Source organism: Grus americana, chromosome 3 (genome assembly GCF_028858705.1).
Source record: "Grus americana isolate bGruAme1 chromosome 3, bGruAme1.mat, whole genome shotgun sequence".
In the NCBI taxonomy this organism is placed as follows: domain Eukaryota; kingdom Metazoa; phylum Chordata; class Aves; order Gruiformes; family Gruidae; genus Grus; species Grus americana.
In genome coordinates, this window is record NC_072854.1 from 46831988 (window position 1) to 46848073 (window position 16086).

The 16086-nt window shown below is 35.6% G+C and overlaps 1 protein-coding gene across 1 annotated transcript in view; it reads left to right on the plus strand.

Annotated features, from left to right (window-relative positions):
- The window catches only part of GRIK2 (glutamate ionotropic receptor kainate type subunit 2), a 431194-nt gene that overhangs the window by 288195 nt on the left and 126913 nt on the right, over nt 1-16086 (plus strand). The gene's annotated exons all lie outside the window — the stretch shown is intronic.

Genomic DNA, 16086 nt, shown 5'->3' on the forward strand with positions numbered 1-16086 from the left:
TCTCTGAAAGTTCCTTTCTTTGTCATACAGGCTGATGACTGATAGATAAACCCAGTCTACTTGACACTAAGCCTGTTACTTTTCTGTGAACTGAGAAAGTCATATAGCATTTTTTTCTCTTGTGGCAACAGTAATAGATCTGTTTCTGATGCTAACTAGCAGTGTCTTGTGTCATCTGACTTCTTATTGCATTCCAATTCCAACATCTTCCCTTTTTGGGAAGCCTTTGCTTGTTTCTTTGATTTAGAATCCAAGTTAAATTCACACTTTACATGTGATTAGAAAGAAAACTAAGACTGGAGTAAAGTATGTCAACACCTTTTCGGAGTTCTGTCAAATACACCAGATTTTCTGATCTGCATAATGAAAAATCTCAATTAGTGGAATTTCTTTTCATTTCTGTCTGTTGGTGCAAACCATTGTTTCATTTCTAAGAAAGAGGTTGATTTCTTACAGTGTTGTATACCAACGTCATAGACACATATTGTCCCTTCTTTTGCATTAGTCTGTGTATATGAATCAGCTGTTTTCTAGTTTTGGTCTCTGCAAAATCTAATGTGTTGGTGACTGCAGGATACTTCCCATTCTGCATAGGTGATAGGAAGAAAATCAGTTTCATACTTTTAAAAATGCTAAATATGTTTGATTTACATAGGTCTTTCAATTAATGACTTTCAAATTAATCTTCAACTGGCTTTCGTCATGATTGTATTATATTTTTTGGAGTCTTTTACGTATGATTTTTAACATCCATGCCTTCATGGATCTTTTCTGGAAACACAGGTTGGAGGATAAACTCCTTAAATATTTTTATCCATTATTTTTCCACTCAATTTATTGGATTTCAAGTTATTCCCTGCACATTTAATTATTTCTCTGTGTAGTAAGGTCTGTTTGCTGTGAACATGTCTGTCATAAAGCAGTTTACTGTTCAGTGACCTATCTTCATAACTGGAAACGATACACCTGCCTTAACATGATACTTCACCTTTACGGATCAGCTGTGAAGCAGATAAACTACCCTGGATAAAATGGTCCACTAATGAACTCTTACGCTTCTTAGACTGAGCTGTCTGGAGTATCAGTGAATATTGTGTAAATATACATTGAACTGTGCTCACTGCCCTAATTGCTAATATTGAATCATGGGTTATAAGTTTAAAGGGCTTGATTCACCTTCACCACATGCTGTATGTTACTGTTTCCTGCCTTTTCCTCCCTTCAGCAGAATTATGCTATCTTACTTCTCCTAAGTCAAGCCCTTGTGCTGGTTTCAGCTGTCAAAGCATTTAGTATCAACTATTCTTTTCATATCCTTGTAAGCAGTGATAAAAGCACAATGAACACTGCCTCATCATGAAATTATATTTTTCTCTTACCAGCTGGAATAAAACATAATAAAAGAAGACAAGAGTTTTAAAAATGTCTCCACACATTTATCTTAATCTTTTCTTTGTGAAGAAGCTTAGGAATAGCCTGCTGCTTCAGACTTGAACAGACGCCTGAGCATTATCTCTCTCTGGAGTGCATGCATAACCTTTTACATCTCATCAGTCTTCATTTTTGTTTCATATTTCTTGATCAGCTGATTTCTGTCCTTGAGCTTGTCTGATTGATTTTCAAACTACTCCTTGAAAACTATCTTGATGGAAAGGAATTAATGGCAGAATGAGAGGGAACTACTTTACCAGTTACTGTGGAGCTCTGGTTACTAAATTACTATGTTGATATTTATTCAAGTAGGAAGTTAGTATATTTGCCCTTTATTCTTAACAAGCGTTCTTCCTATGAGAATTTTATCTCCTGAGGCCTCCCTAGAGAACTACAGCATATGTTATGAGGTGTTTTCAGGAATGGATTCATCACCCAATAGAGCAATCCAGATGGCAACCCTGAAATCTGCTTCTCTTACTGTCTTACAGTTTTAAGATAGTTTTGCCTCAGTTGTAATGCAAAAATTTAGTTTTGCCTCAGTTATAATGCAAGTGGAGATTTTGTCTCTTGACTATAAAATGCTGTGTAAATAGACAACGATAAAAGCATGTCAAAAATTTCACACTTTCCAAAACTGTTCCATAACAATTATTTCAAAGTCAGAGATTTTTATTTCTGTTAAACCAAGTTGCAGCTTATGACCCTTAGTTGATTGCTTCAAAAAGACTCAGTATAGTCTGCTTCTTTTCATACAATTTTTTCCGGTTGAAAAGGAAATCCTTGTTAATGCTAGAGATCATCTTTATTGTGAGCAGAGGGCAACTGTGCCAGCCTCTGGAACACTGGGATTTTTTGATAAGTGAACCAGGCAGTTTGTATGACAAGAATTTTTCTCTCTGGTCAATGGCTTTTCTAGCCGATATGTTTGTGTGGCTATACCAAGAAATCCTAGGATTATGTGAGAATGTTCTGAAAAGCTTACTTTCTGAACTAAATTTCTTCTCCTTTATATTAGACCTGGGAAATGTTAATTTTAGATTTCTATTACTTAAATAGAATTTAAATAACTGAGGTTAATATAAAGAAGATACCTCAATTATATCTTAATTTTTTGCACTCATGAGCAAATTATTAAGCACATGTTTTTACTGCTATGTGTTATAGCAATGAAATTGTACAGTCTCTTGCCTGGACAGCAGTCACTGTAAATGTTGTAAGCAAAACTTGCATATGATATTTCAAATATGCTCAGATACATCCGAGTATCACTTTTCACAAAATGTGGATGACAGCTTTAAATTGATTAAACTGAATGGGAATTTTTTGTGCTGTATGCCATTAATATTACCATAAATCTGCATAATCTATAATAGTACTTATGTTTAATTTTCTGTGGTCAGCACACAGATCTTGTGTTCCATCTTTTTTTCTATGTCAAAAATGCAAAACATACTGGAATTATAATTCTTTCTTACGGTCATCATCTAAGCTGTGTAATTATTTTGAGATGTTATGACATAGATCACAATCAGTGCTGTAAAGTCTAAATGTTGTGGAGGAAGATATATGGCTAAAAGAAAGACACATATAGCAATGAGTTAAGCAGCAATCTCTCACTTTGCATCTTGGCATTCAGAAAGATGCTTTGATCTCTCTGACCTCCTGCACAAGAGATTTTTCTGCGTTCAGTGTCAGTTTATAGAATCTCTAATAAATAAATAAGCAACTCAGTATGGACTCCTTATCCTAACCCCTCAGGATTCTCTTGAATCACTTCTGAATGCTATCTCCTTCAGCTGTTCAAGGAGAGACAAGAGTATCAGGAGGTCTCCAAAGTCTACATACAGGCACAGCATCTATGTAATAGCCTCTATTAGAATACTGTTAGAGATTACAATAAGAGAAAAATTCTTATCTTTTACTCTTTTTAGCATAAATAACCTCCTTAGATTTTAGGGGGAAAAAACAGTACTCTAAAGCCTTGCTATATTCGTGATAGATCAGTCTGACATCCCAGATACTACTTACCATGCATCAAACGTAAGAAGAAACTACTGCCAGCAAAACAACTCAAATGTTTTAACTGAGGATGGCTGAAGAATTCGTAACTCACCTGCCTTAGCAGTCCAACAGAAGATATAGTACCCTCTCATTGGCTGAATCTCCATAGGCACTTTGAAGAAGAAAAATATGCTCAGTTCAACACATCTGGCCAATTCTGGATTCTTCTGTCAAGCAATTGATTTTGTGTGTGTGTGTGTATGGAGGTTTAGTCAAACTTTGTCTTCTGCAGAGTTAAGATGTGTGTGGGGCCTTATTAGGAAACCAAGGAAAAAAAATCTGGCGACTTCTTCCATAAGGAAAACACCTCGTAATATGCATCTGTTTGTAGCACTTGCTCCATCACTACTTTTTATGTTAATTCTTGTTACTTTGTAGATTAACCTAATAAAAAAACCCCTTTTTTTTTTTTTTTTTTTTAAATTAAGATTATAGTAGTATCCTGATGCTGTGTAAAACTGAAGATGGCCTAAAAATCTCTCTTTCCATCCTTTCTGGTACTTTTTTTCTCATTGTTCTGAAAGCCATCACACAGTTCTTCAATTCATCACTAATTATCTAAAAGCTTAGGTATTTTGAATGTCTAAACTGAATCATAACTCTGTTCATCCTTAAGGAATTTGATGTCTCTTACTCTCTTACTATGAGAATTTCAATCTCTTCATTCTCATTTACTTAAGCATCTGCATCCAAAGACAGGAATTAAATTTTAGATAGCTCTAGATAAATTATTGTCTCCAATTAGGTGGACAGCTCATTCTGTCTGTACTCATTCTGACTTTACTTTTTAAGCCTTGTTACATGTAAGCATATATTTTCTGTCCATTTTGATGGAACATTGTAACACTAAATTTTATAGAGTCTGAGGGGTGTTTGTGGAAAGTTGTGTCAGAACTCATGTTGAGCTATTTTTCATACCATTATTTCTCTTGCTTTCAGTTTCTCATTTACGTGTTACACTGAATATTTCACTGCCCAAATATGTCAGGATCTTATATATATGTTTGAATCTTAACAGTGCCTTGTATCTTAGGATCCAAAGGCTGTTTGCTAAAGCTCTTAGAGAGGATTCAGCTGGATAAATCACCTTTACTAGTAAAATCTAAAAAAAATCCCAAAAACCAAAAACCCCAAAACATTTTCATTAATTAATGGCTTCTGAAATAATGAGTGAGTTTACTCTCTTGCCTTCTTCCATTTGATTTTTGACTGACTAGAATTGTTCTGTTTGATTCATTGTTTCACACAGTTTATTGCTAGACATCTGCCTGAATGCCATTCACTGTTTATCTAAATCATTATTTCAAACCACCCGCCAGAGTTTAATAATTGCATTTGCATTCCCTTCATGTCTAGAACAAGCTGGGAGATGCTGAAAGGTATTATGTCGCATATATGGCCATTTCTTTTCACACATGTCATCCTAGCTCATATATTCATATTTGAGTATACATGACCAAGTTAAAAATATTATAAACATACATACTGTGGAATTTGCTTTTGAAAGTATCTCAGCAGTCAAAACAGTGACATTTCTCATAAGAAATTTTTCATTTGTCTTTATTTAATTGGGTTTAACTACTAGCAAGGTAAATCTTGTCTACCTCATTTTGTGGTGCCTTGGGTAAGCAGCTTCTATAGGTGAGTCAATATCTGAAGCCTGTTTTGTCAAGAGTTCTATAGCATCACATAAAAAGTTTCGTATCTACCATGACAGCGATTTGTAAGTCTCTGTGTACTGTGTTACCATCCATTAGCAAATAATCCCATAGTCCTTGCTCAGAAAGGTAAAAAACAACCAGAGGAACAATTTCATTTAGTTTTGAGAGATCTTCATGCTGTGGTAACATATGCAGTGGTTCATCCTCATTTTTAGCAGCCCTTGTTAATTACCAGCACATACAGTATATGAGAAGAATATTGGATTATATGAAGTAGTTTTCTTGAAAAAAGTTTAGAGTCTCCAGAAAAAGTGCTGAACATTCTTTCCTGATATTGGATCACTTCTTAATTTTGTTTTGTCAAAATATTTTTTTTTCCCCGATATGTGACAAGAAAAGAAAAGAAGATGTGAGTCTAGACTTGGCACTTTGTATAGTTATTAAGCAAATCATAGCATGGAATAATGTTAAATATGCCTAAAAAGAAGGGTTCCTCTACAGATGAATCTGAGTGTTTTCAAGCTAAAATGATGCTTTTGAGAAAGACCAGTCTCTGTTATGTTTTTGGAGGTAGGGGGAATTTGCTTTATTTTGAGTTTTTTTGCATGTTTTACCCTAGCATGCATAGTACTGGCAGGGAGAAGGAAATTGTAACTCTCACCATAATGCACAGCAGCAATTTTCTCATGAGATGTACAAAATCATGTTGTCCTCCAACCTAAAGAACAAAACACAAGAATCTAGTGGAATGGGAATAGAGTCAATAAGAATCCAAGAAGGTACCACAGTGTTCTCAAAAGATTTTGTTAATAATTGGATACAAGTGGTAATTTCAAAGTGTGCAGGTTAACTGATTGACTCCTTTTCTATTACCATCAGCAACTGAATTTACAGATTGCCTGATATATTAGAAGATCAATTCAACCAGCAGCTGAACAGTTGGTTTTGTTTTGTTATTTTTTCAAAAAATCAAACCAGAAAAGCTGATGTAGGAGACTTTTTATTTATTGGTCATTTCGCACATGCATCCTGCTTGGAACACCTTGACTTAACAGTGAAAGGTTTCCTCAAGAAAAATGTAGGGGTTATAGTGGTAGGATGGAAAATGGAACATTAGAAGTCATGATTTCTATTTACCCTCCTTCTGGAGGGCCCAGAAACATATTAAAATGAGCAAAAATGGCTGTAAGGACTGAAAGGCGGTTTTAATGCCAAATGAACCAAACATATGTAGATGAGCATAATTTGTTTGCTAAATATGTGGACCCATATGCAATGGATTTCTTTATATAATCTAAATGAAGAGGGAGACATAAACCATTGGAAGCAAAGCCAATATGATGTGATAGTTATTAACCTTGTAGAAAATCCTAGCTACAGATGTTCAGAGGAAGAGCAGTTTCTGTAGGATACTATTTCAGAGTTCTCCTTTGAATTCTTTAGTTTCAGGATTACTTGAAGGATAGGAAAACCTGAGCAATGAAAGGATTTTATGGATTTTATTCTTTTTTTGTCTAAAACAGACCTTGTACTGTTGTGTAATGTTAATAATACAGATACAATCTTAAGATACTTTTGGATATTTGTAACTGAATAGCCAAATATCCAACTAATTGGAGTGGTATAAAATGTCTGTTAGAATATAAGGTGGGGGTTTTTTTGTGGTGGTGGTGGCGGTTGGGGTTTTTTTGTTTGTTTTGTTTTTAAAATTAAGTATCAGCTTCTGACTTCAGAACTGGAAATAATTTACTTTCTGCAAATTTACCTAAGACCAGATTTCCTAAATTCCTCTGACTCTCATTGATCATTATCCAATATATTCTGAAAATATGTAAATAGAGCTAAATTGGATGGAAAAAAAACAAAACAAAACAAAAAACAAAACAGAAAAGGAAAACCCAAACCCAAACCAAACTTTCCAGAACCTTACCTCTTGGAAAGATAGAGCACTTCTTTCTTGGAAGAAAAAAATATTAGACTTTGGTGATGGTTAAACATTATACTTCAAAACAGAAGAATATCTTTAAAAGAAATAAGGAAATAAATAAGGACTATTTCCTGACTTTAAGTGTTATTGAATATCTGGAGAAAAGTAAGATTGTTCCCTACAAGTTTCTGTAGGCAGAAGTATAAGAATTATTTATCTCCTGCTTATCTTTCTGATTTAGCTGTTAGCCCGAAATTTACCTGGCTCATGCAAGCCTCCAGTCTCTAACTCATTAGAGAGTAGGAGTCATTTAAGCACCAACAGAAATCAGTCTGAAAAAAATAGTGTGGTAATTGGTTTTGGTGCTGAGACTAAATCAGTAGTGTCTCCTCCAAGTATTTTTGTTTTATCTATAGAAATCACCCTGTGTTAATTCTAATGATGATGAAATTGCTTTAGTGTAAAGATAATCAGGCATTTTCAGACTTAACAACAAAGGTGAGTGCCTTTTTGTTTTTATTATAGTAATATCAGAAGTTCTGTCTTTAGCAAAAAAGGTACTATTCTTACAGGGAAATAATTATACAATATTGAAAATTTTCAGCATCATAATTAAAAATCTCACATCAGCTGAGGGATATAACTGATTTTAGAAGAAAATAATAAAACTTTAAAATATCAAAATATTAATCATGAATCATTCTGATAGCATGTCAGAGAGGAGTTTTTAGTAATTTTTATTAAATAGGCCTATTCTGGCACTTCATTCTCATTATACTGTTTTGTTTTGTTTTGTTTTGTTTGTTTGGTTTGGTTTGGTTTGTTCTGTTCTGTTTTGTTTTGTTTTGTGTGACCGTTAGACGTGTGTGGCACCTGCACTTGCCAGTTAGGACTTGCCTAAAGACTTTGCAGCAGATATAGCCTCTAGCTGTGAGAACCGTGAAGGCAATGTTACTTCAGCTTGATGAGATCATTCATATAGTTTCACCAGACTAAAGGCAGCAAACCACCCGAAGCTATTGCCTTTTTTCCATTTCAGTTTCCTTCCTCAACTATGTGGAGCAGGAATGCTGCATGGAAAACTTTTCATGGGGCAAATAGTGAGATGGTAGACACAAGGAGAAGGTTATATAGTTTCTTTTCATTCTCCCAGATTTTTAATGAAGTTATTGTGCTTTCCCATGAAAAACAGCTTTAGCTTTACACAGAATAGGATGCCTATTTGCTATTAACTTATTTGTTTTGTAGAAGTAGATACAGCATTTCTGTACAAGAGCACCATCACCAGTGCTATGAGACAGTTTTCAGCTAACAGGTGCTACAGCAATTAGTTCATGTTCTGGAGCAATTTTCTTTGTAGATATTTTGGAGTGAAAATTAGAAAGGTTTATAGTGTGACGCAGGTTCAGAGGAATTCTTGCGAAAGAATTCCACCACCACTTAGAAAATTCTCTGGTTTTGTGGCTGACACAATGTAACCAATGAGCCCTGTCCAGAAGAAAAATGGAAGCAGTTAGCAGAATTTTGTACGTTGCACTGCTTTGCTGTGCTCACAGAGCATGGCAAAGTTAATGTCAAGTTGCAAAAATATCTGAAAAAGGCTTTTAATTAGTCATATTTATCCTCCACACACTTCTCTCTCTTACTTTCTCTCTCTTGCTCTCCCCTTCTTCTAAACGGACATGTTAGAGGAGAGTGAGCAGTTAATCATGTCAAAATCCTGGTCAGTGTGCCCTTCGTTTACTGAAATGAAAGGAATTTTCACCTTGCTTCAAATGTAACTGTAATTAGATAAAGTTACTAGGTAGAGGGATACCAGAGGCTCCTCGTATCTTTCCGTTCTGCTGCTGCTAGAAGCCCAATTCTGCCTCCAGCTTAAATGTCGATGGGGATTGTTAATGTTCATAACACCTTCCTCATCACCCTGACTTTCATACTGTATAGTCATTTGGGCCTGTGCAAAAGCAAATATCAAAACAAAGGGCAATGATGGTGTTGCACCTCTGTGTACGAATGTAACTGACTCCGCAAGTGAAGGTAGTGATTTCTGAGTGGTATGGAAAGCTTAATTGGGCTTTCTTGTAACACAGAACCGCTTTCAGAGAGCATCGCCAAGCAAGGGCATGTCTTCTTGTTACATAACAAATATCAAATGCTTGCTTTAAAGAGTTCACATTTCATAAGGAGTAGTAAAATAGGATGAAAATTTCTATGAGGCGTGAAGAAGATGAAGTGAAAAATGGTATTTCTTAAGTAGCCAGGTTCAGCAGTCAAAGTTCATCAGCTACCTAGGCAGGACCACATTTCAGGTTACTGTCTACATCATAAAGCAAGTGAATTTTGAGGAGGATTTTGAAAGACAGGTATTGATTTTGGCCTTGAGGCTTTTCTCACATAAGTCTGGATGAGATTCAAATGGAATAACTGCACAGGTTAGCATATGGTAATGACATTAAAATAATTTCCAAGCTTGTCTTTCTCTTGGCGAAGAGCAGTGTATATGAGGAACAAATAAAGAAGAAAATTTTAACAGTTAATTTTTAGATTAATTTGTGTGGAAAAGGATGTGTTTGTAAGTATTGAAACTTGATGGAAAGCTGTGCAGATACATGGGACAGGAGCACACACTAACTGCCTTTGCAGAAACATAGAAATTGCTCAAAGGTTCTGTATCACATATACCAGGTCCCTAAAGATATCTTGAATATGTCGAGAAATCTGAAAATTCTGAGACATTGGTGTTTATGCAGCTGAATCTCTCTGATGTTGTTTAAGTCACAAACATTTGTTTTGGCAATCTGGTCAGAGGGAAGATAATATATTAGATTCAGGTAGGCCATGTGGTACTAGAAACAGTACATTTGAATCAAATGACGGGGTTGAATACAGAATGAAGTCAAATTAGCGGTCCTCGGTAATGAAAAAGTCACTGTAATTGTCCTTCTTCAGAAAAAAAAAAAAAAAGAGAAAGAAATATCCAAGTCTATTTCTGTAGAAAAGAATGAGTTACTGCATATGTGCAGAAGCAGTTTGGATCTAGCCTTGACAGTGTTGAAAAACTACTTCTAGAATTACAATTTCTTGTAATCATAGTCTGGAAGAAATCCTGAGCTGAGGGAAGACCTGATATACTCATTGCCCTGACAAGGTTTTATCAAATTGGAGAGGTGGAGTGAATTCCAGCTCATTGATAGTGCTATGAAGGAGGCACATGGGTGGTGAGCATGTGAGGATGGGAGTTCCTGACTGTCAGTGCTATCAACAAAAGAAGCACTGGTATCTCATTAGTATCCAGCTGATTGTTTTATAGTTAGTTCTATAGTTAAACTATAGTTTTATAGTTAGGCTTCAGTTTTTTGTTTGAAGGTGAGAAAGTTTTCTACATTATGGAAGTAAAAAAAAAAAAAAAGCTTCAAGTATTTATCCACCATCAGGATGTGGACCTGCAATTCAGCAGAGTCCCTGCGCTCACACAGACCTCGAGGTACTCAATTAGACCCTTGTAGTTCAGTTGAAGTTACTTGCAAACTTAAAATGAGTCATGTATTTGAATTCTGTGATAGGTTGACAGTGGCTGCATGCCAGGAGCCCACCAAAGCCACTCTATTGTCCCTCTCGTCAGCCGGACAGGGGAGAGAAAATACGATGAAAAACTCGTGGGTCGATTTAAGGACAGGGAGAGCAATTACCATCACGGGTGAAACAGACTTGACTTGGGGAAACTAGTTTAATTTCTTACCAATCAAATCAGAGTAGGATAATGAGAAACAAACCCAAATCTTAAAATACCTTCCCCCCACCCCTCCCTTCTTCCTAGGGTCAGCTGTACTTCTGATTTTTCTACCTCCTCCTCCCACCCAGCACATGGGGACAAGGAACGGGGGTTGTGGTCAGTTCATCACACATTGTCTCTGCTGCTTCTTCCTCCTCAGGGGGAGGACTCCTCACACTCTTCCCCTGCTCCAGCATGGGGTCCCTCCCAAGGGAGACAGTCCTCCACAAACTTCTCCAACTTGAGTCCTTCCCACGGGCTGCAGTTCTTCATGAACTGCTCCAGCATTGGTCCCTTCCACAGGGTGCAGTCCTTCAGGAACAGACTGCTCCAGCGTGGGTCCCCCATGGGGTCACAAGTCCTGCCAGCAAACCTGCTCCAATATGGGCTCCTCTCTTCACAGGCCCACAGGTCCTGCCAGGAGCCTGCTCCAGCATGGTCACAGCCTCTTTCAGGTGCCTCCACCTGCTCCACTGTGGGGTCCTCCATGGCCTGCAGGCAGATATCTGCTCCACCATTAACCTCCATGGGCTGCAGGGAGACAGCCTGCCTTACCATGGTCTTATCCAGGGGCTGCAGGGGAATCTCTGCTCCAGTGCCTGGAGCGCCTCCTCTCCCTCCTTCTGCACTGACCTTGGTGTCTGTAGAGTTGTTCCTCTCACATATACTCACTTGTCTCTCTGGCTACAATTACCCTTGTGCTGGGTTTTTTTCTTACTTCTTAAATATGTTGTCCCAGAGATGCTACCATTATCACTGATGGGCTTGGGCTTGGCTCTTTTGGACTTGGGGAAAGCTTCTAACAGCTTCTCACAGAAACCACCTCTATAGCCCCCCTGCTAGCAAAACCTTGCCATGCAGATCTAATACAAATTCCTTTAATGATGGCCTTTCCTGAAGAAAGTCTGCGTATTCTGTTAACAGTAACTGAAATATTTGTACAATTATTGTTACAGTTGAGAATTGTAATGGAATAAATAGAAAGGATGAAACCTTTTGTAAGCAAATGTCAAGTTGAATAAGACAATAAATGATTGTTTATCATGTTCCTGTAGAAATCAATGTGAAAGATCTCACTGATTTTGATAGTAGCACAGTGGATCCCAAAGACTATGTATCTGCTTCTCAAGGACCAAAGTCCAGGGCTTGCTTTCTGGCCCAGAGGACAAGTGACATGGTATGGCCTATGTTTCATATGATTAAATGCTCCATCATCCCAGTTATCCCGCCCACAGTGCTTACCAGCACTTCCTGTCTCCCTGAACCGCATCTGGGCATTATCTGAGAGTAGCACAGGCCAAAACTGTGAATGGGAATGTGCTAACAAGTAAAATGTATGGACAATTGCACGCCATGGCTGAAACCTGAATCCTTCCCTTTGCTTACTCATATAGATGTAACCACAGAAGCTCACAGAATTATTTGGGTTCCTATTTATAGCAAATTTTTGAAGAGACTTTAGTCACGTACTTTAAATACAGAATTATTTATTTTCCATAATATATAAAAAACAAAACAAAACAAAACATAAGCAATTAATTTATGACTACTTAAAAAAGAATCAGATTAATTTTTAGGTGAATTTTGGTAAACCTGTATTAAAGTCTCAAATGTGAAATCTATTCTAGTAATTCAGAAGACCAATAAGAGTGTCAGGTCAGCAAAGGGCAACCTTATGTGCCTTATAAATCCAACTATGGGTTTTCTTTTAAGTCAGCATATCTACTTATTTATCATCAGATAGAAAATCACAGTTCGTCAAAGTTTACCAAGCTGTCTTGATAAATTTTAAGCATGGGATTGCCCTGTTTAAATTGATGAGAATGGTAACATTTCAAAGATAAAACATGTTTTAAAAACATGTTGAATTTCACAGAGGTTCTCACATAGTCTTGTATTTATTCAGGGAAAAAAATTGCTTGGTGAAGAATTCCATTTGACACCTCTGTGGATTTTGGTGATGTCCTTAATGTACAGATAGTAAAAAAGAAAAGGATTTGATTCTTATTTTGAAAAATAAACACAGACCCCCAATTTTCCAGGTCTTAATTTATGGTGACAAAACTTTTCCTTTGCCATATAAGTGCAGAAAATACTTATCATGAACAAATAGTCCAAAATACTCCACATGACCCTGTATTACCAAAATTAAATTTTGAAAAATTTACTGGTTTTATTTAAAGGATGTTCTATTTTGACTATTTTAAATACTTTAGCAACATTATGTTGCTCTTGGGAAATATTTTAATGTTTTATTCTGCCTGTAAAAAACGCATCCAATGATACTCTATCAGGTAGTGACTCCAGTGCAATCATTTTTTTATTCCTGTCATTCTGATGGGTGACATTTAATGTACGGTGAAGGGCAACAATGAATTATTACACACTGTAAACTAGATAACTCCTTTGCTGTGATGCTCAGTGTTAAACTAATCTGCTGTCAAGAAGGCTGTTGCAATATTGAATAGAAATGCCAAATTTGTTGTATAAGCTTAGAATGAGCTCACCCCATCTTTTTTTAAGAAATCCATATTTTTTTGCATTTCACAATATGATTTCACACTTCATTATGTGCCTTTAGGAGGTCCTCTGCAGTACTCTACTTCTTCCCTCAAATTTGTGTCAAGTTCTTGAAGTATTGAGGGTCAAGTAAGTGCTTCACTTTTAAAAGAGGGAGCATTTGAATTTCTCACGTACCCTTCTTATACTGTGTTTTCTTCTTTTAAAGAGAAATACTGATTAACCTATTACTTTATATTACTAATGTAGAATGGAGAATCACTGTTGTATATTATTAATTTGCTGTCTTATCTATAGATATAGATTAACCTTTGTTAATTTGTTTGGGCCAAGATAGTAAGATCTTCAAATCAGTAGTGCATATGAGTCCCTTCTTATTGCAAACATGCCAGTCATTCAGCTCTAAAACTTTAACAGCAATAAACAGTATAAGCAACTTTGCAAGGGCCAATATAGTGTTACACAGTGTTGTATTAAACTACGCCAAACACTTGCCGACAACTTTTCCTAATAACGCATATTTGGAGATATAGACAAATACAGGATATGATATCATAGTGTTTAAGACTTAAAAGTAATCTTACAGACACAGTGGCTGACGTGTGTTTTTATTTAAAAAAAAAAAAAAAGTGACGAATGCAATGCTTGTGCAGCTCCTATCTGCCACATAGGATGCTGAGATTCCTTGAGGTAGGAAGACTGACTTTGAAGATGAAACAGCCTAATTAGTATTTTGGTAAACTTGTTTCTGAGAACTTAGCCCACCCTTGCCAAAATTTGTTTCAGTGTAGGAATGCTACAAAACCTGGTGAAGTTCATTACAGTAATAGTACAGGGGGTTTTACGTTATAGACCATCAGAAATACAAGCACCAACATTCTCCAGGTAAAATGAGGTGAATCATTTTGATCAGTAAAGTTTACTTTTTTATTTTTTAATTTCTTTTGTAAAATATATGATTTTTTTTCCCCTAAAGCATGAAAGTCTCTATTTTTTTTTTTTTTTTATAATGTGGTAGAGCATGAGGTAGATATCCATGTGTGTTATTTCAAACAGTTGAACTAAGATATTGCGAGCATCTTGCTACTGCACACTGCATATTCTTTGAATATTCTTATATCTACAGATACAGATTTGCTGTTTTTCTTTGATAATAACTTCTGAGTTGCAGATCAGAACTTCAGTTTCTAGGATTTATTAAAACATTTTGAAGGTGTGTTTTGGGGATATATAAGAGAATCCATGCTAAAATTACTCTTCAGTAGATTTCGAAGTCTATCTGTAAGAACAGATCAATGAATATAGTAAGAGGGAGGAAAGTTATTTTATATATTCATTTATATATTAAGCTTAAGAAAATTGTACTGTTTTTCTTACCATTTTAGGGTTACTTAATGAATCATTCTTAATCTAAGATTTATCTTTCTGGGTAGACATAAACAATATGTTTTGCAATCAGTTTTTGGATATTAAAGCAATTTAGAAATTGAGAAATAATAGATGGTGGGGTTTTTGCCTTTTTTTTTTTTTTTTTAGAAATGAGATGTCAAAGGATGTCAAAGTGTTTACTAGTTATTCCTAGGCATGTGATTTTTTAAAGATAAAACTTCGTAATACGCAGAATGTTGTGGTTTTGTTGTTGTTGTTGCCACATGCCAGAAAGATAACTACTGTTGTTCAAATGTTTGCAATTTTATTACAATTAAAAATCCAACTATTTCTTAGTTTGGGCTAAAATAATGCAAATTTAGTATATATATAAAAAAAATCCTTTTTAAAATGGTAAAACTGTTCAGATTAGAGTGCAGGACCATATGAGGAGAAACGATGAAATTATAGGGAAGAGAGAATTATGTGGAGAAGATAAATCATACTTTCCTACTTACCCTTTTTCAGTATGCAGAAAAGGAAGGACTGTTAAATCAAACTGAAAGTAACAAATTTAAAACAGAAAAAAGAATTTAATTCATTTTTTTGTAAATTGATAATTAACCTCTGGAACTTGTCTCAGACTAAAATAAAAAATGAGTGCTTTGTAATAAAGCTACAATGATTAGAAATGCAAGTGCATCTGAGGTAATGTTTCATGTGTAAAGCAACTGGTGGAGGCTATAAAGAAACTTTCCCTGTAGTGCGTGGGCAATTTTCAATTTTGTTGTAGTTTTCAACTTTCTATCTTTTTGCAGCTCCATATGAAATGTTAGTACTAATACTAGACAGAAACAGAATACGTTTTTTTTGTAGCAACTTTTATTATCTTTTTTCCCTAGCCCAGAGAGCAGTAGAGTTGAGGAAAAAAAAATAAAATCATTCCTCAGTGTGGAAAATAGCAGGCATCATGAATTTCTCATGTTAATATTTACTATGCTCCATTAAAAAATAGCATTCCTACTGATTATGACAATTTTAGTGAAATAATAAATATACCTCATAGACAGTGCTGTGTAATGTCACTTTATTTCATGTTCTATGCATTTCATTAACCTGTTTACACTGTCTGTTGTGTAAATTCTTTGTGCATCAGATAAGTCCACAGTTTAATTCATAGATTTGGGAAATATTACTGCAGACTGTAGGTCTATTATGGTGTCCACTGAAGATCATGGAAAATATTTCCATCAACTTCTGTAGACATTAGCTAAGGTCCATTTGAACATAAAAACCAGTAAAGATAACATGGAAAGCAGCTAAGTAGAAGAAAATGGTAATTC